Source organism: Hippocampus comes, unplaced genomic scaffold, assembly GCF_001891065.2.
Source record: "Hippocampus comes isolate QL1 unplaced genomic scaffold, H_comes_QL1_v1.1 scaffold129, whole genome shotgun sequence".
NCBI lineage: Eukaryota > Metazoa > Chordata > Actinopteri > Syngnathiformes > Syngnathidae > Hippocampus > Hippocampus comes.
This window is the reverse complement of record NW_017805992.1, coordinates 111,077-138,736: the sequence shown is the minus strand read 5'-3', so window position 1 is coordinate 138,736 and position 27,660 is coordinate 111,077. Positions and strand designations below refer to the sequence as shown.

Sequence of the window (27,660 nt, the reverse complement as noted above, 5' to 3'; positions counted from 1 at the left end):
ATGAATGCGTGTTTGTCAGTAAGTGCACTGCGATTGTCTGGCGATCACCTGTCACTGCTATTAAAAAAATGCACGGATGTTTAATTTCTCATGTGATGAGTAGGCAGCTAACTGTTCATACACAAACCATTTAATAATCACGTGAGCAAAATCCTGTTTAAAAACAAGAAGTCATATCATCACGAGTTCACCCGGTGGTCAAATGTGAGTCTTTCTGGCAGCGGACGAGCACGCATGTTTATTCACATTTTACAGTCATTGTCTCATAAAATGGACGACCAGCGCCACTCCCCTTTACCGCGTTCATCCGCCACGACCACCTAGTGGGACGCCACATGCCTCGCCTCAAGTCTGGCGACATCCTCGTCCAGATTAACGCGTGAATTATGCTCTGCGCTCACACACGTGCAAAAAACATGCTCCCAATACTGCAATTAGACCGTGACTTACAGCACAGGCCTGCGCAGTTTGTTCTGCATCAGTCCTCCTTCAGTTCGTCTTATATGAGCCTTCTGAGGGACATTGTGGTTAAATTTAAACTGCACTCCCACTGGACAAAGAACACAAAAACGCTCCGCTTAGTTTGCCATCAGCACTTTTCACCGAGAGAGAGATCAACCAGTCATTTTTGAAGGTCGTAAAAAAAAGTTTTTCGCAAACTTATCACCCCTTGCATCTTCAATAACTGACTTGTTTTTATTGGCTCCGCACGCCTCACACGAGACGGGATGATTGATGGCATCGTGACCAAAGGACCAAAGAAACGCAGTCCCCACAACTAAATAAATAAATTTACTTTAAATGCAGCTTCTCGAAAGACTAAAACAATGACTAAACATGTGATGTTTCAGTATTCCTCAGAGCAAAACGGACTGTAAGCTAACCACAGTAAAATCAAACTCAAATTAAAGGCAACCAGCTCAGGCTCGGAGAATGTCGTGCAGCCATCACATTTAGGAGGTGTTTGTCATCTCTAGGCCCTCTTTCGGTACAAGTTGTGTAGATGTGTTAGCAGTGTATTTCTGTTGTTTGTAATTGTAATTTCATCTAAACATTTCAATTGAACAATAATTTTAATATTTAATATTTGAATTGTTTGATGCTCATAAATACATATTTTTTCATTTTTAAGTTAAAATTGTATTTTAATTCATTATACTATGGTGGATACTACATTGACAAATATTTACTTGACTTCTTGATTTTTTTTAATGCAATTACATTAAATTCATTGATTAGTCATTTTTAAATACCTGATTTTATCAAAAATAATGAAGTGTATTGTAACATTAAAAATATTATTTAATTAATATTATTGCTGAATTGTTATTATTATTTATATTATTATTTTATTATTATTATTTGATATTATTGTTCTTCAAATGAAATGTACTTCCCATTTTTCGTTCGTTCTTGTTGTACCAGGCAGCTTTGTCTTCTTGTGTTGGATGATGAGTTACATTTTCTCGGTACACTTTGTTCTGCACTGCAAAGTTAAAGTTTCCAAGACGGTATTTTACAATATTTCCTATTTCCGATGCATTTTTAACACTCGCATAGCTCATCTCTTCAGGCGGTGAAACGATGATGAGGGGGGCATGCGTGGGGGTGGGAGGGGGGTTATTTAGGAGCCAGTTGGGACCTGGAAGGCCACATAGCACTAGAGAAGATCGACTGGCACCACAAGAGTGAGAGTCCATGTTATTGTATCACCCTTCCTCCCTCCCTCGCTCTTATTTTATGAGTTTTCCAGAAGAAGCCCCCTAAAAAGCCCCCCTTCCTAGTACTACTTGCTTTCTTATGATTAAGCATGCATGCGTAACTTTCTGCTCTATTTTCTCCTCTGTTGTTGTCATGGATTTACTTTTTTTTTTTTCTTCCAGCTGTTTTCAATTGAAAAATGGGGACGACGCTATAAAGGCAAATTTATTGGGACAGAGAAATGTGAAAATAAAAAGTACATTATCGGACTACAAGACATTTTTCCACATGTCTATGGGAGATTCTGTTGTGGTCTGATGAAACCAAGGTTGGGCTTGTTGCCCATAATTTGACTGCTCGTCACCACAAAAAAATCCATCTATCTATCTCGCAGTCGCTGATGGCATAAGTGGTACACTCGCCTGACTTGTGTGCGGGCAGCGTGGGCTCGGTTCCCACTCAGTGAAGGTGTGGATGTGGGTGTGAATGGTTGTCTGTCTCTATATGTGCCCTGCGACTGACTAGCGACCAGTTCAGGGTGTAGTCCGCCTTTTGCCCAAAGTCAGCTGGGATAGGCTGCAGCAACCCGCGCGACCCTGTTCAGGATAAGCGGTGTTGAAAATGAACCGATGGATGGATAGAAAGATTCATTCTAACTATCTGTTTGTCTGTCAAGACAGACAGACAAACAGATAGTTAGCCGGCTAGATAGCCAGTCTTTCATTCATAAGAAAACGAAATCCGATGTCTCAGATTTGAAATACTGCAAAGACAATCTGTGAAAAGCTTCTCAAATGTCATAAGCTGTCGTTATGCCGTAGGTAATGATATCGCGGGACGATTGCATGAGCCGGCCAGTGTGGAAACTGTAGAACCTTTTAAGAAGAAATCAAGCTGTATCAAAGAAGCCACTTTGTTGAAAAAAAAAAGAAAAAAGTGGCTTCCAAGCCAGCCGCATTGAGATCAGTCAGTCCAATCAGACGTGCGTGAAACTTAAGATTCCCCTCCTTGAACTTTTCCACGCGACACCCGCCGTCCACTTTGCACGAGGAGGCGGCTGCAATGGGCCTCGGGCTTCAGCTGTGCCAGCTGTGCTCATATGGAACCGGTTTGATTTCGCCCCCCAGCCCCACACCTACCCCTCGACTCCACGTCTGTCAAAATGTCCCGTCCGGCCCCCGGCTTTGCGCTATCTTGCGGTCTTGCAGCACACTTGGGATCGGCGATCTCCCTGCTCGTTGCCCCCTTGAGGCGCGGGTGATTAAGGGGGCAAGCGTTGAAATATGAAGTGGGGCTGACGCTCCTCAAGCGTAGTGCACATCTGCAAATGTTTGGTGGCTTCGGTGCAACAATCTCAAGAATTTAGACGCAATTGTTGACATTTTGTTGGAAATACTTACAATGTGCTCTTCTTCTCAAAGCAAGAGGGAACAGTAGCCACCTTTCACGCTGTCTGGCAGAAATATTTCGGACTGAAGGGATCCAGTCTCCATAAATCTTTGTTTTCTCGATAAAATTTGTTCAATCAAAAGTCCTATGACTGGCAGAACAAATGTGAAAATAAGATACATAAAATAAAATAAAATATCACAATGTTGTGAGAAAAAAAGGTTTTATTTTAACCAAGTTGTATATTTTCAAGAAAATAATTTCAAGAATTTTTTTTTTCCATGCATATGTATCAGAAAAAAAGTCATTTTCATGACAAAAGATTTTCCTAGCAAATTTTTTTATGATTGATTTCACCTCAATTTCCTTTTCATTTTGGGCTCATTGAAAGTGAACCTGTTTTGGGGGGGACAAATACAGTATATTATTGATTTTTTTTTATTGTAGAGGCGCATCTATATACATAGCAAATCAAAAAATCTTTTGTGTTAAGTCATTCCGAATTTTGAGCCCCACACACACACACACACACACACACACACACACACACACACACACACACACACACACACACACACACACACACACACACACACATATATGCACGTTGATACAGCATCCTAATGAGATAGAATGAGTTCCTTGGGTACCACTTAATAGTAATAAAAATAAAAACCTTCCAAATCACCGACATTTGCTTCCCCTCATTAAAGTTTGGATAAATCAGATTCATATCATTCATTAGGCTATTGTTGATTTTGTTGTTTGTTTGTTGTTGCTTTGCATTCCTCACTGGGAGCCGTCTTTGATTCATTCTCGCAGCCAAATTAGCGGATTGGACAATTCCCTGGATGCTTAATTTGTAATGTATATGATTAGGAAGCGCTTGGAAGATCAGACCCCCCCCCCCCCTCAAAACTCCCACCCCCCTCCATCCTCCACCCAACCTCATTTGCCCTCCTCTTCTCAAACCTTTCCTATTACTTTTGACTGTTATTATTTCCGATCGTAAGACCGACCCCCGTCGTGGAGTTTTTGGAAATGAGGTCTCTCCAAGTCTTTGGAGACGGATGGAGCAGAGGGAGGTCTCGGAGACACCCCTTCCCTGTGACTCTATTTTGCAGAGATTACATCGACGGTGGGTTGGCGTCTGTAAAATTCACCGCGGAGCACTCAAAAGGGGTCCTTTCAAACCTCGCCATTATTTGTCAGGGATTATTCTGTGGGTTGTTATCCCATTACTCCAGAATAGGCGCGATTTTCTGCTGGGGAACTGCGTGTCAGAATGATTTGGAAAGGCTAGTTAGTTAGCAGCATGCTAACATCTAGGGCTTCACTCGATGTACCTTCTTGTTAAAATGATGCAAACAGAAGTTGGTGACTCAAATGCAAAACAGCAGTCACAGACTATCCAATTTAATCTCTACCGGCACAGGCTTTTCAAGCTGAAAACCACAACAAAAAAATACAAAGCCTAAAATGGCAAATGCGGATGGCTGGGATAGGCTCCAGCCCACCCCGCGACCCTTCTGAGGATAAAGCAGATTGGAAAATGGATGGATGGGTGGAATAAATGTTTAATTCAATAAAATAGAGTTGGATAGTTTCAAGAAAACAAATTTATAATTTTTGACAAAAAAATTAGGAGAATAAAGTTGGATTTTTTTTTCCAGAAAAAGTATTACATTTCAGAAAATAACTTTAAAATTGCTACCAGATAAAGTAGTTTTTAATTTTTATTTTTTTTTATTTTTTTTTAAATTTTAATTTTTCTAAATAAGATTGGACATTTGTTTCTACAGTAAAAATGTAGGAATCTTACAAGAAAAACATTATATGTTAAGAAAATATTTTGCATGGAAAAAAGTAAAACATTTTAGTACCTATCAAAAAAATCTTAATGTTGAGAGGATAAAATCTTACATTTGCACAAAATAAGTTCTTATAAGAATAAAGAAATATGTGCATTTTTTCTTTCAGTTTCTGGTTCTTCAAATACTCCGCCAGGACTTAAAGAATTACAGTATTACGACACGTTTCCACAAGAACTCAGCACAATCCAAGATTCTTGGAATATTTTTGGTATTAATTTCTTCCCCAACGTCTCACGCCTTTCTCGTTTGTGCAACGGTGGACATCAACAAGGCTTTTCAAAGTAATGCTCTTAACAGGTCATGTTGTTTTTTTTTTTCTTCTCTGTGCATTTTGCCCAAACACTAAGACCTTGTGTCTTTCACTTCTGATTAGTGACACTTTAATAAAGTCGTTTAAAGTTCAGTCGAGTGAATTTTCTACCTTTTCGAGTGTTTCTATGGACACGGGGGAAACGACCCACATTCAGTCCTGCGCACCATCTTTTAAATGCAAATGCTTTAAAAGTAACTGTGTAATTCTGTCTATGGGGGTTGGGGTGGGGGGGCCTCTCCCGACTTGGCGTGGAGACAGAGTGTTTTCCTTTTTAAATATAAAAGGCGAGTGCGGCTGTTTTTCTTTTCTTGCCGTCTTGATCTGACAGCAATTGACTGAGGCAGTCCTCAAGGCGTGACAAAAGCTTGGCAAAATCTTTACATTGCCTTTCCCTTTCCCGGACTTTTCCTTTCGATGGGCCACGATGGACAAAGCCTATCTTCTCTTCCACTTGATTGGGTCAGAAGGCTGGAGTTAAATATTTAGTCCCAGCATTCCCAGCGGCACCCCGCATCCTCCCTCCTCTTCGAGCCATTCAGGAAAGCCCAGAAAAGCTATGTCGAATTGACCACAATCGATTCATTGGCGATGGAATTTTAGACGAGGATGTGGCGAAATGAGTTCTCCATTACCTTTTCCTTCCCATAGCTGACGTCATGTTGGACTTCTCTCGACAGCAAATTGATAGAGCCTCTGCTGGCTGCAATCAAGCAGTACAAATCATTTCAACCGATTTCGCACAATCGAGACGATTCGAAACATATCAGTTACCTGATTGTTATGCCATGCCACATAAAGAGGCCAGCAATTTTGGCATTAAACAATGCAATACACAAGCCAGAAGAGTAGTTGTCAGGAAGTCACGTATGCAAGTCATAATTAAATGTCTTGTATCTCAAACTTCAAGTTTCAAGCAAGTCTCGAGTTACTGTGGCAAAAATGAAGGAAATCAAGTTGCCGAGCTAAATTTTTAAACCCACTAACTGGCCCGGGTTTCGGCCCTACTAAATTTCAAGCAAGTCCGGTCTAGTCATTAATTGGTTTACACATGTCATAACATGCAAATCAAGTCTCAATCATAAAACTTGTCTTTGTTAGCTATACTACAGCATTTCCAATCAGATCGTTTTTAATGGTCTGAAACCCATCTCCAAATTGTCCATTAATGTATTGTCTTCGAAATGCAAAAACAACACAACGCTTAGTAAATGTTGGAAAAGAGTCCAATTTCCTGGATTCAATTTTGCCGGTTTAGTTTCCAAGTTCCCACCCCACCCCCGCCCGCCACTCTTTCCAAATGCTACGGTCACAACCAGTGATGGAATTAATGTGTTCTATATTTAGCTGAGGATGTGACAAAACAAAATTTAGAGTTTTAGCTGTCACCTACTTTCCATTTTCAATGATTTGATGTTCCTGGGAAGGCTGATTGGGCCATTCAGGGACTTGATAGGTGTTGTATTGACAGGAGAGGAGGAAGGGTTGGCTTGGGGGGTGCACACCGCCTTCATTGTGCCCTGCAGTGGAAAAACAAGAGCGCTCCTGGGAGACAAAGACGTGAATGGGAACAGTAGCCCCTGTGTCCCCCCCTTCTCTCTTTACAACCCCCCCGGCCACTGACTGCTGCTGCTGCTGCTGGGAGGCTTGCATCCTCCATTGGGGACTCAAGTGCAGTTCCCACCCTCTCTCAAATACCCCCCACGCCCTCCCCGCAATTCTCTTACTGCTTTTTCATTCTGTCAAGTGGCGGCGGAGGTGTTGCCGTTTCGTTCTCTGACCCCTCAAACAACAACCCCCCTACGCCTTGGTGTTCCATCACCTCTGAGTGCGGCGCTTGTTTGCGGTCTTCATTTGGAGAGGAGTGCTCTTCACTCGTGTCTCAACATAAAGAGACTGGCTAGTGACTGCTTGTGGCTTTTTGACTGTGATACTGCGGTCAACTTTCAGTGATGTCAGTTTGTTGAGCCACTGTTGTAGTCGTGACAGTATACCGTTGCTCACTACACTGAAGGTTATAGCAGTTATTAACTGTTAGCAAGGAGGAGGTTCCGGATTTGAATCTCAGGTCTGTCCTTGCATGGGGGTTTTCTGTCGATACTCTGGCTTCCACTCACCTCCCCGAAAACATGCATGTTAGCCTCAGTGAAGACTTGAACTTGAATGTCAGTGTGAATATGTTTGTCTATGTCTGCCTGCTGTGCTTGACCGGGGACCAGTCCAGGGTTTACACAGTCCCTCACCCAAAGTCGACTTTTATAGGCTCCAGCAAACCCAGGACCCCAATTAGGATAATCGTTGGTGAAATTGGATGGATGGAAAAAGTAATCTGGTGGGAAAGATAAAGTCCACTGCGCATGTATGCTGTGAACGAAACGCAACACTCATGCTTTTAGTTATCTGTTCTATCCGACATGTCGTCTCTCTCCAAATGTTATCGAGCCACTCTTATCGAGGCCCTTTCTTTGATGGGGGGGTTCCTGGTTCTGTTTTTCTCTTGATAAATCCTGAAATACTGTACGTGGGCTGCATGTGGGTAGACTTCCAGGATGTTCAAGGAGGCTGTTTCTGGATATGTGCCATAAATAGTGATTTATACATTAATAAAGTTTGCCAAAAATACATCAAAACCATGATTCAGCAGCCCCAAAAGCAAGAAGTGCAGAAGAGGCAGTCAGTCAAGCAAATAATCTAAGAGTATAAAATAAATCTATGGTCTTGAGGATGGATTAACTCGAAATAGAAGTGATTTAGTTGCAAATTGTGTTGAAACGCAGTCCTTTCAGAGGGGGTCAAACACTGCAGGTGTTACCCAAGCCAGTCAGTCAACTTTTTTTTTTTTTTTGCCTCACATAGTCACAGTCTCTCAAGTAGATGCTGTGCACCAACATATAGCCTGGTGTGGGGGATTCCTTTAGAAAAAAAGGGAAAAGTAGATTCTTGCCAGGCGCTCGCTCCAAAATCTTGTTCTTCAAACCAAAATAGCACCTACCGAAGCGAGTAAACAGTCTATCAGATCAATGAGTCTCCCTGCGGTATTAAAGGCCACCGTATATAATGTGTAGTTTTTAACAAGGATTTAGCATTCCCCTCGACCCTGACATGTGGTCACGCCACAGTATTGTACGCAACCGAGTTATCTGTTCTATGCCGTCTCTCTCACCTCTTGACCTTTTTTTTAATTTGTTTCAAACTCGCTCAGAAGACGCAGGGGGTTTCAAACCTTGTCGAATTTATGACCAGCAGGAAGAATTACAACATCGGGGCTGCACTTTAACCTACACTGACTTGCCGTCTAGCCTTCTGAGAGCACTTTTTTGACCCTTAACCTTTGGGCTCTTCGCTCCAACCCAGGAAATTGCCACCTCAACTCGCTTCTTCCTGGCGTTTGGCTGAGAGTCTCGTAACGAGAAAACAACGAGAATCAAATGCTCTTAAAATCAAGGTTGTGAATCCCTTTTAGATGAATTTCGTGTTTTTAAGACATCGGTGACCATTTCGACTTTCTTCAAAGAGGTTTGGTTAGCGTCCTGGTTCCCCATCGCATTCTTTCTCTTGGTGACCGCAGTAAGTTGGCGTACTTTGCAGAGGGACTCCATCCACATCCCGCAACCCCCCCACCCCCCAATCCCTCCTTTCAGTCTAATGCCATCCTCTTTTGAAGTGTGGATTTTCCAGAGAAGTGCTCCCTTGCCCCTCCTCGGCGGCCCGCACCAAAATCTTCCAATTGATGTATCAAGGCCCTTCGCTTTCAATTGAGGGGGGGATGCGGACCCTCGATTTTGGGGCGTGAGCTCTTTATCGCAATATACTGTATCAGGGAGTGCTTCCCTCCTGGTATGTGGGGATTGAAAGGCACGGTCATGTGCTGAAGTGATTAAGAAGTTGCTGGTGACCCGGGGTTAAACCCCACCAGAGTGAGAGATGAGAAAGAGAGCAAGGGAGGTTGGGGGGAAAAAAATCCAAAAGAAAAGTGGTAAAATGGGACACGCAACTATAACAGAATATAACCTCTCTTCCCAGTTTGAGAAGATAAAGTTCCCAGAAAGCCAGAACAAGGATCAAGCTCAGCCGCTCCTTCCAAGGAAAGCGTACGCCCTGAGAAAGTCAAGATAACCCTATTAAAGGGAACCTCCTCTCAATTGTCACCCGGGCTGACTGGAGTAAAGACACTTAACTTTTTATCAACTTCCATTCATCACACATGACCTCACGCTTGTCTCCGGACCTGTCTTGTGAGCCAAAGTGCTGTTTTTGTAAGCGGTTGATGAAAAACTGAAGAGTTGCCTCGCAACGATTGGGGGGGAAGGGGGGGGGCGGTTGGGTGTATGTTTACTGCACTGTGTTGGGTAGCTTTACTGTATTTCCTTAAATAGTGGTTGCACGCCAAATAAACGGCTACCTTTTCGTATCGGGAATAAAAAAAGGGCAGAAAGTGCCTTTGTTCCCCACAGACACATTCCCAATACACTGTCCTAACCTAAAAAGCAGCACTTATCAAAGCACATAAATTTTGTGGTGCCTTACCACATGTTGCAAACGGGTTCTCAAAGATGATCTGACAGGATGTGGAGATGCGTTGATGAGGCTTCCAGTAGACTGTGGAATTTTAATGCGCCTGATGTATGTTGTGGCAGCCCGGTGGTCGACTGGTTAGCGCGTCGGACTCGCAGTGCAGTCGATTCCTGTGTGGAGTTTGCATGTTCTCCCTGTGCCTGCGGCGGTTTTCTCTGGGTACTCCAGTTTCCTCCCGCATTCCAAAACCATGCATGGCAGGTTAATGGAACACTCTAAATTGTCCCGAGTTGTGAGCGCGAATGGTTTTATGTCTATGTGTGCCCTGAGATTGGCTGGCAGCCGGTTCAGGGTGTCCCCCCGCCTACTACCCGAAAACAGCTGCGATAGGCTCCAGCATGCCTGCGACCCTCGTGAGGGTAAAGTAGATCAGAAAATGGATGGATGTTGTGCGTAGGCACTGTCTTTGATCGCGTTCCAGTAGAGACAGGCAGTCAGTCCACAATGTTTTTCTGCTAACCAAAACAGCAGCACCTAGAAGGGGGCTTTTGTCACTGTCAAAGGGGCGCCTGCTCCGTCCTTGTCAATTTCATGCAGGCTGCAGTTGGTAAAAACGTTTTGATGTACATTGCGTTCACTTGGGAAGAATAGTCTGTTCCAGAGCCTTTGAAAATCTTGAGGTAAGTGGTGGATCAGATACTTACGCGACCACCACTGAAGGGGGAGCCCTTCAGTGGTGGTCGCGGTACCTTATGGCCTTATCAAACCCAAATGACTTTTAGCCACACATGCGAAGATATCTCAATGGTGCCTTTGTTTGGACGCTCTGTCAGTCAGCGCTTCCTGAAACAAAAGCGTGCAAAATTGAGCTAACTTAAATTAATGAGCAAATTCTTACCCCCGGGGCACTTTCAACCTTTGTTTGCTCAAGGGAGTGTTTGCACTGGAGCCCTTTTGGCCTGGCACGGGGCTTGCCAAGATCTCTTGGGCCCAGCCAGGTAATTCCAAAGCTTTTCCCCTTGTTTGGCTAAGGGCGAAAAAGCAGAGGCAACCCATTTCAACCCATCAGTGTATGTTAAAGTCATCAGGCAGTTGAAAAAAAATAACGGAGGCTGTTGTGCGCAAAAGTGAAGTTCAAGTCTGGATTGTCTTTCTGTATGTTGATATACAGAAATCCCTCGCTATAACACAGTTCATCTTTCACGGCTTGGCTGTTTCACGGATTTTTTTCATGCAGTTTTTTTTTCTTTTTTTCTTTGCCTTGTAATTGATTGGCTAAGGGACTTTCGACTAATGTCAACAGTCTCCTCGCTGTACAGCTTGCCAAAGTTTCTCCATGACAAAACCCACAATATTGAGGAAACATTATGTACGGTAGTTCTAAAAACTGTCCGTTGTTTGTAAGAAAACTGTTATATTTTTCTTTTTTTTGAAATGCTTGGGCCTGAAAAAAAGGTTTAATCTTTTGTTTCATTCAATAGAGTATTGTATACATACTATCCATCCATCCATTTTCTGATCCGCTTATCTTCACATGGGTCGCGGGGCATGCTGGAGCCTATCTCAGCTGTCTTTGGACAGTAGGCGGGGTATAACCTGAAATAGTTGCCAGCCAATCACAGGGCACACATAGATGCACAACAACCATTCACATTCACACTCACACCGAGGGCCAATTTAGAGTTCTCCATTAACCTGCCGCGCATGTTTTTGGATTGTGGGAGCAAACCGGAGTACCCGTAGAAAACCCACGCAGGCACGGGGAGAACATGCAAACTCCACACAGGAACACCGCAGCCGGAATCGAACCCTGCACCTCTACACTGTGAGGTCGACCACCGGGCTGCTTGCCCTACTTCATATGGATTCTATATAAGTGTGTGTGTGTGTGTGTGTGTGTGTGTGTGTGTGTGTGTGTGTGTGTGTGTGTGTGTGTGTGTGTGTGTGTGTGTTTGATAGAGCTTTGTCCTTTGTGGGACTTAGTCGAAACCCTCTATAAAGCCTTGTGTGACACTGAGTCCAGGCCTTTTGAGGATTTCTTGAGACCCTGAAAGGGAACTGTGATAATTCAGAGGGACGAAGCTACCCTGGTGGTCTTTCCCATTGGCATCCCAAAATAACTATATTGGTAATTAACACTCAAATTGCCCTCGCTTCAATCAACAAGAAACCGCTGTCGTTTTTAATGGGCGGTGAGAAGACATTTGTTCAAGCTGCATTCAACAAAGGTGAGGTTCTCAAACTGGGGTCCGCAAAACCTAGCTTGGGGGGCATGAAATAATGTCCAATCGGTGATTATGTGATACCATTTTAACAAGACTTAACTACACATGGGGATTGGTGTGCCAATAAAACAAACATCCCAAATGTATTACTCCTCCCAATTTCAGTTTTATTATTCATTTACAGCCATCCAACTCGACATTCTCATTCGCTGATGCCCACGTCACTCATCATGCCAGGCCCCGCCTTTTAAAGCCATATCCGCTCAAAGTTACAGATACTACAGGAAAAACGTGACGATGGAAAATATGTGATAGCTGCGGCCCAACCTGAATGAATGATGTGATTTTAAAACTAAAGTTGTTTTATTACAGGAACTAATTCTTATTTCTTATCAAGAACACAAGGTATAACAAAATGTAGTCCTGTTTTTATTTATATATATTTTTTGCAGAATAAATGAATCTTCTCTAAAACAAAGGGAGTCTCATTGCAAGTTATAATAAAGTTCTATTTCTAAATATCACTTGTTCAATGATTGTTTAATTTTTACTTCAGTATCCTAATATTATGATTTTATTTACATTGTTCTGGTAATAATCCATTTTTTTTCTTGATGAAAGACATATTTGTGTTTGTAAAGTTCGTAGTTTTTTTTCGTGGGGAAAAATACAACTTTATTGTCACATAAAGTAAAAAAAAAAAAAGAATTGATCATGACTTAAGAGATAGGTACCTTTTTAAGTTATGTGAAAGTTCTCTTTAACTGGCTCGCTAGGATTATGAGGAGATCGTTGGAAAATGTGACAATGTTCTTGTAAAATCCCGACTTTTTATCTCAACAAAATAGGTCTTTGCTCTGTTTTTGTAAAAATGTTGATCTTTTTTTAAATTGAATAACAGATGACTAAATTCTCACTTTTTTTGTTTTTGTTGTAACATTTCTCACAAATCGGCAACTTTCTTAATACCGGTGGCATGTAGAGCTACATGTGGAAGTTATGTTTAACTGGCCTTAGGATTATGAGAAGTTACTTGGAGAAAACAGAAAATCTAATTTAAGGGGCCCTTGGGCTCAAAAGGTTTGAGAACCTCTGCACTGAAGCAGATCACCTAGTAGAGCTAATGTCACTCGACAATATGACACTGCATGTTTATGCTCCATTTGTGCAAGATAATAAACTTGCAGCTGAAGTTTTGAGATTTGCAGCTGGAGGTTGACGTTTTCAGATATGGCAATTTACATTTCAACACCTCCGGACATGCTGAGTGATGTGTGAGGCCCTCGATTCTGGCGTGGGATTCCGTGTAACCTCTGCTCAGACGGGGCATTAATGCCATTTTAATTTGGACCAATTCGCCGAGAGGTTAGCGCGGCTTTGTTTCTGCAATCATAGCAAAGCATTGCACGTGCATGCGTTTCGGAGCCTCGCTGATCTGTCAGCTTACGTCCTTATTAGGCTCCCCAGGCGGGCTCCTTTGGATGTCTGGCTTAAAGCCATTATTGAACAAAATACATATTTGTACAATAGTGTTTGCTGGACCATATTGGGAAGTTTTTTTTGTTTTGTTATTTTTTTAAATGTGTTTTTTGAAACACCTTCAAATAGCAACATCTCAGTGTTTTTGGCAACTTTACGATCTTAATCCTAAAAGGTTGGACAGAAATCTAGCCCTTGAACCTGTGTTATGTCAAATATTGCAATATCAGTTAGCTGCTAAATAATCTTTTTTTTTTTTTGTCTTGTGATTGACAACAGAAAGGCATACCAATAAAGGCACAGAATAAATGTGTCATTTTACCATCAAACCTAACATGGAACTTTTTGTGCCCCGTTCAGTAAAATATGAATGATCAGTTTTAAGTTTTTCCCTCTGAATTCAAGATGCTTGAAGAAAACATTTTTGTATTATGGGTATTTCAATTTAATTTAGTTTAAGTAATATGTTCTGTCCTGTTCCTAAAATTGATAGAAATTTGCAATTGATTATTTATTCTTGAATATAGCATTATGAACTAAAAATGTGATTTTTGAATAAAATTAGGTATTTAATTATAAACAATAACTAATCATTACCTTAAATTACATTAATAACTTGGAAAATAATTACAATTAACTGAAAGAATAGCATTGAAAAATGTTGAAATCAGAAATATTAAATTAATATTAAATATTAAATAATATTAAAAAAAATATAATATTTCATGAAATAAATTCAATTCTTAAAATAATCACCTCCTCAAAATATTGTTTTTCGATGTGCCTAATCCATTTGACAGTAATTTAACACTTAACGCCTGCAAATACATTTCCAAATCATAACAAATTAGGGGTCACTGAGTACCCTGAAATAGTTCCTTCTATGTTCTCAACTTCCCACCTTCTTCCAGCATCAAGCAAATCTTGCTGACTTAAAAAAAAAAAAAAAAAAAAGAAACCTTTCGGATGTGCATACTGATGCATGTGATGAGTACCCCGCCTTCCCTTCCCATTCTGTTCATCCCCAGTAGGAAACGGGCCCCCATGATGAGGACTGTGTATAGTGGGCAGTAACCACGGCCGACTAATAAAGGCCGAACCCGTGAATGGCGAGGTTCTGCTTCCCGTGGCTCTGTTTGCAGCGCCGACCCCGGAGGCCGCAGCCCCTCCGCCCGGGGGGTTGTCAGTTACTCATGGCGCTGTTGTTGTTTGCGGCGCGAATGGTGGGGGGTGGGGGTGGACCAAACCGAAGAAGGCCCACTGCAACTTGTTAAATAGCGTGAATTAATGAAGTGGCCGAGCTGAGAACTTCCTTAAAAAAAAAAATAAAAAAAATGCCCACTTCCTTTGCATTTGTAAGGCCTCTCCCAAACTTCTTTTTATCCTGTCACCACCACCCCTCCCTCCTCCTTGCTACCCTTCAATCCCGCCAGTTGCCCAGACCCTAAAAAAATTCTTTAATCCTTGGGATTTCTGGCGAGTAGGGAACAGCAACTGATAAAACGGCTTGAATGGGGAGAGAAACAACGTGGGGTATGTAAATGACAGCACAATCACAGAAAATGGAGATGAAAAGTGTTTCAGAATGTTTGTGATCCCCTTCCAAAGTGTGGTATGGGGACTGCTTTTATCGGCTCAGGCCGCATTCTAAGAATAACATTCAACAAAAGCCCAGCATACTGTTAGCCGTTTGCATGTTGCCATTTGCGAATTTGTCATTTTGTCCGGCGAAGTCAATGAAGTGTTGCTTTGGTGTCATCTTGGTGCTCGGGAACTTTGTTGACATGAGCTGGGTAGCTTCATATAGTTCTTTGCCGCCATCCTGTGGCATGGCAATAAATGTAAATATAAAATCATGTGTGCCTTTGGAATGTCCGCTAACTTAAGCTAACACACAATGCCAAACACCATGATGAACTAACGAGTAACATCAATAGTCACTGGATGATAATACTTTAAGCAGCGGACTTTTGAACACAAATAGTGAAGCAACGCATGTAGACAAACATAATAGGGCATATCTTATTTGTCCTCTGTCAAAAGCAACTAATATTATCGCAGCTTAATGAATCTTATTTACACTTTGTGTGTCTATGTCTGTATTAAACTGCAACTTGTGGCCAAGGCGGAAACATTGAGGTACAAGTTTGTTTTTTTTTAATAATGCACGTGATCACGGAACAACTTGTAAGCCAAGATGCTATTGTATTTTATTTTCTTTTTTTAACCTACCGTGTTATTCGCTAAAAAAAACTCAACTGTTTGCATATTTTTGTGCTCTTTCTGTTGCCACAAAACGGCATCAAAGCCCAGGCTCATCGGACAGTGGTAATTGGTATCAAGGAAAGACAGTATATTGAACTGAAAATCTGAGAAGCCCAAGCTTAGCATAGTGTACACATTGTTCTGCTTTCAGTGCGTTTGATAAACAAAAAGGTGGCGGAAGCATCCTTAAATTTTTTCTTTCCACAGAAAAATGCTACCAAGGTCTCATGTTTCATTGGATATCCTCATCTTTAAATGTTTTTTTCATTTAGTTTGAGTCAACAAAACTCCATGAACAGCAGGACGGTGTCCCCCCACGGTGCGTCAGGCTCCATTTTTACTGCCTCTCCATATTTATGAAAGGTTCTCAGATTTAGCGGCTGTCTTATTAGTTTTACGTTACTTACGGCTTCTTGTCTCTCTGCGCACCGCTGATTTAGAGACGAGGGTGGAAGACGCGCTAACACTTTTATAGAAGCGTAAAGCACCACAGTGATGCTGATGGATGGCGGTGGGAGCGCCTTACGTCTGGCGTTGCGTGTTGAGGGTCAAACTTGAACCCTCCATCAGCCAGCGAGTTTATCCTCCCTCGGGTGAACTTTAAAAAATGTGCTCTTGCTTGCTTTTTTTTTTTTTTTTTTTAACAAGCAGGTTTTCTCTACAGGGGAGACATGTTTCTCAGGAGCCCCTTATAATTATAATGCCAGTTAAACATACTCTAACCGTCATATGTACCCCGAAATGGCATGGAAATTAAAAAGTTGCTTATTTTCAAGGGAAAGAGTTGAGAGAGAGAGAGAGAGAGAGAGAGAGAGAGACTTCAACAACCTGCTGTATGTATTTATATATACAGTGATACCTCAGCTCACGAGCATAATTGGTTCCCAGAAAGTGTGTGTAAGGCGAAAAGTTCGTCTTCCGAACATTTATTTCCCATAAGAAACCATTAAAATGAGAATAATCCGTTCCCAGGTCCCCATAAAACATAATTTTCTACTAAATAAGCCTTAAAACTACACAAAAATACACCTTATTTTATGTATAATAAATGTGCTATTGTATTGTAATTAAAGAAATAAACTGTACTGTATAATAAAGTCGTTTTATTTACCTTTGTGATGGTAGTTGATGGCTTGTTGGAATGGAGTGGGAGGAGGAGGGAGGGAGTTACTGTTTGGAAGGAGAGTCACCTTCCATAAGGACTGTGGGTAACTCAACCTCCGGTGTGGCTGGTAGACTTAACGTACTGGTACTGGGACGCTAAGTCACACAAACGCACGCCTCGTTCGTGCTTTTCAATGATCTCCTTCTTCTGCTCGATCGTAATTTTCTTTAATGTCTTCTTAGGCTTAACACTAGGCAAAAGTACACTCAATATGGTCCAAAATGTCTATCAAACACAAACCACGTCCGCACTCAAATAAAGGGGGTGATGAACTGGGACGCTGTGAGCGTGCGTCAGCTTCTCGTGGCCGCCACCGTGGCGCTGTTCGATATATATATATTTCTCATCCTGCTGTTATGAGAAGTCATTTTTTTCACAAATAAATGCAATAATTAGCTAGCTATCTAGCTAGCTAGAGCTAGATCGCGAGATAGATAGAATTTATTGCAAATTATTCAGCTCTCAGACCAGGGACCGCAGTTTGAGAACAGTTCTCTTAAAGGCCACGTTGGACCCATACTTGGTGATTTACTGCTCATACGTGTAGACCCCCCCGCCCCCACCCCTCTTGTGAGAAGATTCTCAAAGGATCCGAGCATGCTGACACTCCAGCTTTCATATCAGGGCAACAACGTCATTTTTATGGAGACGTATTGGCCCTCAGGCCAGGGGGTCTCACCTAGACCTGGCTCGTCTCAAAGCCTCGCGCTTGCCTCCCTCCCCACACCCGTCGTCAATCACTTAGGCACGGCCGCTTTGCAGATAACGCACAATTGGCTTTTGTGGTGAAAGTCTCTAATGACAGGGTGTTTATACTTCACTTTTAATTATTTGAGAAAAGTACAAGAGTTGGTATTGGAAGGAGTAAAGTGAGTACTCAGACTGATAATCCGGCCAAATTTGAGCATGTTTCATCAATTCCGAACAAATGCAACAAAGACCCAATTATTTGGCTATCTCTGGATGAACTCTAACTTGAATCTTAAACCTGATTTTACTTGGAATAAACCCTGAAGCTGTTCGGTACATACCGATTATCGGGTCGAATTTGAGCATTTTCTCCCTGTTCCAATTAAAGTCAGCAGACTCGATTAAGGGATCTTTCGAAATACTAAACCACATTTCAACTAGAACCTTTTCTCTAGCCCTAACCCGAACTCACTCCAAATTTGAACACTAAACCTAATTCTTTTCCTCGCAAATTTTAGCCTGAACTCTAAAGTACGGTGCACAAATACCGATAATTGGGCTTTGCTTTGAGTCCAAGTCCAGCCTTCTCATTGAAATCAGTAAAGGCTCGATGATCAGAGCTCTTTAGCTCTGAACCCTAATTTGAACCTGAACCCTTTCTCTAATACAAAAATGAACAAACTGCTCAACTAAACCTAACTCTAGTCCTAACAAATTTTAGCCTGAAGCCTAAAGCGTGGTACGCACAGATCGATAACCAGGCCTCAATTGAGTCAGATTGCCACGTTCTGATCACTGTGAGTAAATATCTTTTCTCTACTGTTCACCCAAACAAACCCGAATTCAAACATTAGCCAAAACCCAGAAGTGGTGTACACACATGGATCTAATTTAAAGCTCGATTCACCCACTCCGATTATTGTCACCAAAGATCATAATCGTAATGAAGACTATCGATTCTTGGCTCTCTATCTACCATTGGTCTCTAAATATGAACAATTTGGAGCTAAACATTGTTCGAATCCTAACAGACCTTAGCCTAAGCCTTAACCTAAATTTCATACTGATAATTTGGCACACTTGGAGCCCAATTTCCTTCTCCAGATCATAGTCAGCAAAAACCCGATTGTTGCATATCTCTTAAATATTATCCTGATGGATTGTCCAGTGGTTTGGAGTGTGTTCTGCTCGGAAAATTGTCTGTGCTGACAACCCTGAATTCTTTTCTTGTCCTTTTAGGGCTGCCATAGGTCCCCAAGAATGTGAGTGGCTGGGTGCTGTTTTTATGCTTTATTAGCTTTCATGCATGTAATTCCTTCAAGTCCTCTTTGAAAACAAACTCTCCCTACTGGTACAGATGAAGCCTCGACCAAAAAATCTTTCATCAGCTTTTTGCTTTCTATGCCAGTGGAGCATAATTCATATTTCTTCAAAATGAAATGGAACCTTGCTTGGAATAACATTCGCAGTAAAAAAAGCTCGATCCAGAACGTGTCCTTCCCAAGTTTCCACGTGAGATTTTTCCATATGGAGCTCCACTTGGGTGGAGCGCTTCTTCTTCCTTTTTGGGGAGGGGGAAGGATGACAATCTCCAACAAATTGAAAAAAAAAAGTTTCTCTTTAAGTGAAAAGTGGATGTACAGTATGTTGTCATCCGTGGCTCATTAACATTCTCACGCCAATTGTGGCCCTTTTGATTCCAAACCAGATGAACAAAAGCTACTTGAACTATAACTGTCCGGGCCAGGGTTGCTTGAACTCAACTGGAACCACTAAAATCGAGAAGTAAATTCCACAAGCCATTAACATTTCTAATACCACCACAGAGGCATTTTCACTGGTTGAATGGTCATACTTCATTGTCTATACTGCTTATCCTAATTAGCAAGGCGGGCAAGCTGGAACCGATCACAGCTGACATTGTGGCAGGAGAAGAGTTGGACTGCAGTTCGAGACAAACAACCATGACAGTGATGCCCACTTCATTGCTGGAATTACATTCCAGACCTATGACAGAGAGAGCCACACACTTTATTTTGAACACACTGTAAAAAGTATACCCCCCCCCAAAAAAAAACAAAAGTTTAACAGAAAAGTTTTCGATGTAGATGGGGGGTGGGGGTGGGGGGCAGATGAGAAGTCAGCCAGTGTCGCAGAACACATTGTGTTCCACTTTGCAGGTTCCACTGCACAACCGCAAAGTCAAATCTAATCACTTTGTCATCATCTGCATTACATGGCTGCTTTTTAAAGTGGTGCAGCCAGACATTGAGAAAAAAAATGTCTCCATCAGTTAGTGAGGACCAAAGGAGTCGCCACACAAAATGTTCCATGGCAAGATGGAAACTTCTCTATCAGCTTAAGATCAGAGCTTTTCTTGTGTTTTCCACTCAAAGTGGGACTGTGTTCACAGCTCTTACACCAAAAAAGTGGACCTGCTACGACCATGAGATAGGATCGACTTGCGTGCAATGGCGTTGGGTGCTTCCGCTAAACCGTCTCCAACAATAACACAGCAGTATTCGGGCAGATTTAACCATCGTTCGTTCCTTTCGGGCCACGTTACGTTGCCTTGTTTCCAACCAGAGCACATATTCAGATATGCTACAACATCATGATGTATCCGTTATGAAATATTTCAACAAAAACTACAACACACAACAAAATATCAAAGGGAAATTTTTTTTTTAAATTGTAGAAAAAGTCTTGGACAGGTACGGTATCGATATCTGACACTGTATCGATATACCACGGTATCGATAGTTTGTCCCACCCTTAGAAATTATTGAATGTTTCTATCATCACTGATGAAAACATTGTTGAACAGTTGAGGGAAATGATCAATAGTTTGATACAAATACGAAAGGCCTGACTTGGCTCTGACTGGTCCCTGCTAAGGGGTGGAAATCTTAATATGGTCTGACAATATCACACAACAGTTATTGTGTGATATTGAGGAAATATCACATAATAACTGGTACAAAAGTGAAGAAGCTGAAACTTGAAGAATTGAAATTGATACTGTATCTTGACTGAGTGATATCGATATGTGGTATCAACACGTACCATGTCCTTTATGCTCGATCAGTAAATCTTTTAAAATCACCTTGTAAGATATCAAATGAAAAGTTACTGTAATGGTATCGCCAAAGTCTCCTCAAAATAACGTCACGATCCACTGCAGAGAGAACCCAGTAAAGTGACCAGTTTCAAAAACCCAGCCCATTTATCTGGAACAAAAACGTGGAAATCTGCAGGTCGCGATACTGCTAAAGCCGGTCACTTGGAGATGCAAAGGGCGGAGGGAGAGCCGACACGAGTGCCGCTTTATAAAATTAAGCAATTAGGGCTGCCGGGCTTGTGAGATAGAGACAAGAAAGAGCCTTCTCTTTTTTCCCCTCCTGTTTTCCATACAGGCGCACACTGCCCGCGCTCTCGAAGCCCAGCATGGATTAATCACGGCGTCTGGCCGAATGAATGGCCGCTTCACATGGCCGAGGCCTGTTAGTCACTATTAACTAGTGAGACAATAAAACTCTCGCCGCACAGTCTGCTCGCTCCCCTTGGGCCTGCCCTGGCCACTTTGTCCTCAGGCTATTCTTGTTCATTGTTGCGAATTTTTTCGTCCTTTTCCCTCATTTTCTCAAGGAGTCTGATTTTGAGTTTGGTGGCGAAATATGACACAAACACGGTCCTATACGCTTTTCTTTCCTTGGCAACTTTTATGTTAAAGTACGCTGATTTCGATTTTCCACTGCACAGCGTTGACTGCTTGCTTCAATTTGAGTCGCACGACGGAAACTGTGAAGAAGAGCGCATCGGTCGAACTAGACATGCCAGAAAATGGGGCGCTGTAGCAAGGTCGTGATTGGGGGAAGCTAATCCTGCCTTTTCCAGCGCTCAGTGTGTGTCCTCAAAGGTTGCAGTCATAGACCAAGACAAAGTGGTGCATATTTGGGAAATGAAGAAAAAAAATTGTACATCTTGCTTTTGTTTTTAGACACCCCAAAAATGTCGGTGTTGAAAAGTTTTCCATCCCTTTCTCTGACACCCGCAAATAAAATCCAGTGTGACCACTTGCCTTCACATATCATCTAATTAATAAATAAAGTCCAAACTTGAATTCCGTTCAGCATCTTTGGTAAAATTTCGTTCGTAGAAGATTTCCTTCCAATCTGACTGAGCTTCAGGTATTTTGTGAAGAAATTTCAAGCAAAACTTTCAATCTCCAGATATGCAAATCGAGTAGCTGTGTAGCCCCAAAGGCTTAGGAGAAATATGGAAACTTTGCACGGTTATGAATACATTTGCTAGTTACTGTACACTCAAGTGTCCATCGGGTAAATAGCAGAGGTAGATGAAGGAGAAATACTCTCTGGTTGTGCTTTCTGTCTTTCGACTTTTTATTGTTGCCATTTGTTTCATCCACTTGATCCGCAGAAGCAGATAATCAGCATAAGCAGAAGAAAAGGTCGAGGGCCATTAGAGCCCAATTGCACACTTGTTGTTTTTGGAGCCGCTTGAGTCAAAACAGTTTTGCCGGAAAAGTCAATCTGTTGCAGACACGAAAAAACAACAATGCGTGTGGAGGCAGAGTTGGCGTTTAAGCGCGTTTCATACCACTCGGTTATGCCCCCTGGATGTTTGGATTCCAGCTGAAGTGTGAGGTCCAGCAAATAGTTCATATCTGGCCAGGGAAAGAACCTTTGTTCCTGTGACAACAACACAAACAAATCATTTTAAGTGATAAAGCTTCATATTAATGTTAGCCGATTCAATTTGAGCTCTCTTTTCCCAAAAGATGCAGAGGAAATAAAGTAGTCCACATCTTGGTCGGCCTTTAAAACCGTTAAGCACCAGGACTGATGCTTTTAACACCATAGTAAATGTAGTTTTTATGTCATTGTATCATATAGCAAGAAAATAAATCACCCTACGAAAATTTCCCAGAGGAAGCAATGGGACTTGATCTGTCCAGGTAAAGTGTGAAAATACAGGTCATATTTTTTTTTTCACACATTCTAACAATTCCTGTGTGTCTTAATAACAAGGCTCTGGCATGTTTTCTTGTTAAACTGTCCAAAACATCAAAAATTACAGCTCATTTGCTGGTCTTGCTTCGAGCTGCATATTTTTGAGGAGGCACTCCTGTCTCGGGCAAATGCCAAGTTCGACTTTCATTGCCATAATGTGCGGAGCTAGGGGGTTGTCACAAAATGAGCGGGTTCTACTTGTAGCGGCAGTTTAAATACAAAAAAAAAGGAGTGCAGATTGTAGAAGTATGGATTACATTTTCTTTCATGGATGCAGCACTTCATCACACTAGTGTCGCAGAGTGGTGCTGCGAGCTGAGACTAATCTATGTATCCAACAAAAGAAATGGCAGCTCTGCTTATGCTTATTTAGCCTTGACATCACAGTGTTTCAGACGATGCAGTTGCTTGAAAGTGGCAAACCTTCGACCCGCCTGGTTGCCAAGTCAAAGGCGGAGAAATGAGTCCAACTGTGACATTATAATTTGGCAAAAAAAATCAGTCTTGCTCATTGGCACATTTTTGGAAATAAGTAGACTAAGACTGACTCGGTCAGCTAACGCTTTAGATCAGAGGTGAGCAAACCACGGCCCGCGGGCCGTTGGTCTTTTTAATCCGGCCCGCCGAAGGTTGGTACAGTACACAATTAAGGTTCGATGTAAATGATTGCATTCATTTCATTTGGACTTGTAATGACAGTCATTTCAATGCCAGGTGGCGCAGTTACTTGAAGTTGCAGAGCACAGGGAGGGAGGGGGAGACGATACGGAAGCCCGCAGTAGCGCTAACCTCAAGTAACTCCCGCTCGATACGACGGAATAAGTGTGTCTGCGCCGCTATTTTCTGTCATTGGATCCAAAACAGCGACATGCAAGCGACTCTTTATTGCAGTGAGTTTTACTGGAATTGCGAACATTTTTACGTCCTGTAGATCATGGCATCCAAACGAAGAGGAACACTGATGACTGCGGAAGAGAAAGTGAAGTGTATCTGATTAAACGAAGCGGGTTACAAGGTACGAAACATTCAGGAGACTCTTGGAGTCTGAAAGACTTAAATCTACGAGACTTTGAAAAACGAGGAATCGATTCTTGCTCAGTCCGATTCTGGCTGTTACCATGGTCAGAGTGTATTGCTTGCGGCTCGACGGACAATCGAGTAAATAAACGTTTCCTGGAATGGTTTGACTGTTATCGTGCTAAAAACTGGACCACGAATAAGAGAGCAATCGAGTTCCATAGCGCTGTGGGCATCGAAGACTTCGAAGCGTCCCGTGGCTGGGTTCAAAAGTTCGTTGCACAACATCAGCTGAGCAACGCTGTCTTGTGTGGTGATCGAGGGGAGGTCAAGTTCGAGACAGTGAGTGAGTGGAAAGAAAGCCACCAGGTCTTTTACTTGTCTCATTTTGTAGCAAATAGTCCTAACTTTGTTCTATTTTGTCATATACCTGTACTGTATTCTGCAGTTTTTGGGCAATATATTGTTGCACTTTGTCGCTTGTGTTGTCACACATGTATGTTGTTAACATACTTGGATGTTCATACAGGACATATGCCACAGTTGTTTCAATGTTCTCATTAAAAAAAAAAAGTATGGTAATACCTTAATGCTTTTGTTCTGTTGATGTTTGGTATGGACTGTCAACATATAGAGTTTTTTATATGTACCGTATCTTGTGCTGACCCGGCCCACCTGTCAAATTTAGAAATCAATGTGGCCCCCGAGCCAAAAAGTTTGCCCACCCCTGCTTTAGATCCTTGTTGAAATAATTCTGTTTTGAGGGGGCGGTCCTATCTCGTGCGAATGAGCCCCAAATTTTAACATGTTGGTTGCATTTCGAGACAGATTTTGCCTGAAGGTTTGAATTGTACAGCTGCAGGGGCATTGGACTTGAGCACTTCTGCTTTGAGCGAATCTCTGTCTGTGTTTTCACCTCAGCCGGGCTTTGGCTTTGGCTGTTATTCTTACTGCGGAGAGCTTTCATACGGTGCCATCTCAGAGCCTGCTCACTTTCACACGTCATGTGTTTTCTCTTTCTCTTCCAAGTGCTTTCCGCTCGAAGCCACTCCATGTCCTTTGAGCGAATCTTGTTGAAATTGAGAAATTTAAAATCTTTGTTGGACCTCTGGCTCTTGACTTCATGCTATGCTGATGAGTGAGTGGCTTAATTTGTCAAGTAAAAGTGGTCCTTTGAAAAAAAAAAAAAAAAAAGAGCCAGATGTCTTTTCCTCAAAAAAAGCAGCTCAGTTCATCACACATTCATTTTCCTGGCAGTGCTACAACACATTGCACATCTCTTTTCCCTAAAAGTATTTTGATATAGTTTTGCACCTTTTAGGTTTATTGCTTTCTTTTGTTCTTTTGAATGGTTGCTATAACAGCACTTTTAAAAGTTGCTACCGTACTTAACCAGCTAAGCTAACAAGGCTAGCTCCCAGTTATATCTGTTTAGGGTTTTTTTTTTCCCGAAAGGTTGTAATACTAGCGATTTTAAGTGCTTAGCTAGCAAAGTTTTGGCTTGCTCCGAATTACGTTTGTTTCGGTCTCTTGCTTTTTTGCTTCGTTTGAATGATTTTAACATATAACTTTGAAACGTTGCTACTTATTCAGCTAAGCTAACGAGGCCAGCTCCGCTTACATTTGTTCAGGTCTATTGCTTTTTTTCCCCTCTTTTAAATGACCAACAATAAATAGAGAGAGAATATAGCTCCCAGTGTGGTGAAATGTCGGCTAGCCTGTAAATCCCACCAATCCACGGTCTTAAAAGTTGATGGCTGCAGTCACTCACTTCTAAATTTGGACACAGTTACAGATTTAATTAGTGTCAGTGGAGGTTTAATTGTGTCGCTCATTTGTTTCACAACACTGCATGTATTCAGCAAATATTGTAAAAATTGGATTAGTTATATGACTGATGTAAACTGTGGAACTTCTGGTTCAAGAGTGGTTAACAGTGCAAATTACTGTGTGTGCTTGGGAAATGAGTCTCTGGCCATGAAGACAAAACAGGGCTCATTTGACACGTCCTTTTTACAGCAACAAAGCGAGTGGTGTTAGTTCGAGTGGTGTTCCTATCGTCCTTAGAATAAACCGCCAAGCCAATTTGAACGAGAGACTTCCCATCACGTCAACTCTTCATCTGCTATTTTTGCTGGCTCAAAATCCACATTGCATCCCTCCGTATGTTCCCCTTCTCACTGACAGCCTCACTTCATTAACTTCCAATATTTGTCAGCTGTAGCAACAATACTCAGGAGCGTCCAAAAGGTCTCCCCAGCTGTTGATGCCTTAATTGCGGGAGGCAGCCACGGTGGTTGTCTCATTGGGGCATTGGATGCTCATAGATTATCGGTTCGAAAGAAACACATCAACCTTGTTTTGCGATGAATGGGTTTGCTTTCCAAACACAGCTGTACACGTGGACTTGCCTTATTTGGCTTGATGCTCAATTAGTGGAATAACTACAATGGAAAGATATGTGTAACCACCTGCCATTTAAAAAAACAAAAACATCCAGAAAATCTCAAGCGTCATAAAATGCTTTGAAGCAGACTTTTTTGTCTGTGAGGTTACACCTTTTTCCACAGGAATGAGCAGTTTCAAATTCACTCTCAACCATGTTGTAAAAAAAAAACAAAAACGAGAGAGACCAAACCATTCAGCATCATGGAGTACTTTAATGTTGACTTTCGATTTCAGTTACGGTATCTCTTGATACTATTTTTAAACCAGAATGACCAATTTCAAACAGAATTCACCTTTAACCACGTGAGTTCACACCACCTGTCATTAAATAAAATAAAAAATAAAAAAACAAGAAGGAATCCATTCATTCATTCATTCATTCATCTTCCGAACCGCTTGATCCTCACTAGGGTCGCGGGGGGTGCTGGAGCCTATCCCAGCTGTCTTCGGGCAGTAGGCGGGGGACACCCTGAATCGGTTGCCAGCCAATCGCAGGGTACACAGAGACGAACAACCATCCACGCTCACATTCACACCTAGGGGCAACTTAGAGTGTTCAATCAGCCTACCATGCATGTTTTTGGAATGTGGGAGGAAACCGGAGTACCCGGAGAAAACCCACGCAGGCCCGGGGAGAACATGCAAACTCCACACAGGGAGGCCGGAGCTGGAATTGAACCCGGTACCTCTGCACTGTGAAGTCGACATGCTAACCACTGGACTACCGGGCCGCCCGGAATCCATTCAGCATTTACAAAATGCTTCAATGTGGGCTCTTTCTATTTAAATCTATCATAAACAAATGAAACCTGTCATAAAGAAAATGAGGCCGGTCATCGAGCATCAGGAAGTGCTTGAATGCAGACTCTTTCGATTTTAGCTGAGGGCGTCCAACGTCATCGCATTTTGAACAGGAGTGAGCAATCTCAGCAAGAAAAAAAAAAAAATGAGAACACAACCAACCACCTTTATAAAATGTTTTAATGCAGACTTTTTTTTTCTATTTGTTTTGAGTTTTGCCATTTTGAACAAAAATATGGAATTTAAACCTAAATTCACCTTCAGCCATGTGACGGATGACCACCTAAAGCACGTATGTCAAAGTGCCGGCCCGCGGGCCAAATCCGGCCCGCGACAATGTTTTCAGTGGCCCCTGGGATGATATTGATTTATTATTAGAACCGGCCCGCGCACCGCAGCAAGCCGAGAGCCCGCAGATCTTTTACACGCACCAAAACTACATTTCCCACAATGCAACGGTGACGCGCCAAGCAGTCGGCCGCTTTATTTAAATATTTATTCGTCTCGCAGTCGTTCCCATAACAGTGACATTAGCTTTCAGATACCCATCAAAAATGGCAAAACGGAAGGTGGACACTGAGAACCGCGGGTTTCAAACAAGGTGAGAGTCGAAGAACATGTACATGGACGTAGCTGGAAAACCTGTGTGTCTTCTGGGTGGAGAAAGTGTGGCGCGATTCATTCATTCATTTTCCGAACCGCTTGATCCTCACTAGGGTCGCGGGGGGTGCTGGAGCCTATCCCAGCC

The 27,660-nt window shown here is 42.1% G+C and overlaps 1 protein-coding gene and 1 long non-coding RNA gene across 2 annotated transcripts in view; both read left to right on the top strand.

Moving 5' to 3' along the window:
* The window catches only part of fat4 (FAT atypical cadherin 4), a 120,404-nt gene that overhangs the window by 16,028 nt on the left and 76,716 nt on the right, over positions 1-27,660 (top strand). The window lies entirely within an intron of this gene.
* LOC109529056 (uncharacterized) overlaps positions 26,853-27,660 on the top strand; it is a 2,711-nt gene continuing 1,903 nt past the window's right edge. Inside the window, exon 1 of the long non-coding RNA XR_002170770.1 lies at positions 26,853-27,204. This is a non-coding gene — a long non-coding RNA (uncharacterized LOC109529056). The remainder of the gene's footprint in view (positions 27,205-27,660) is intronic.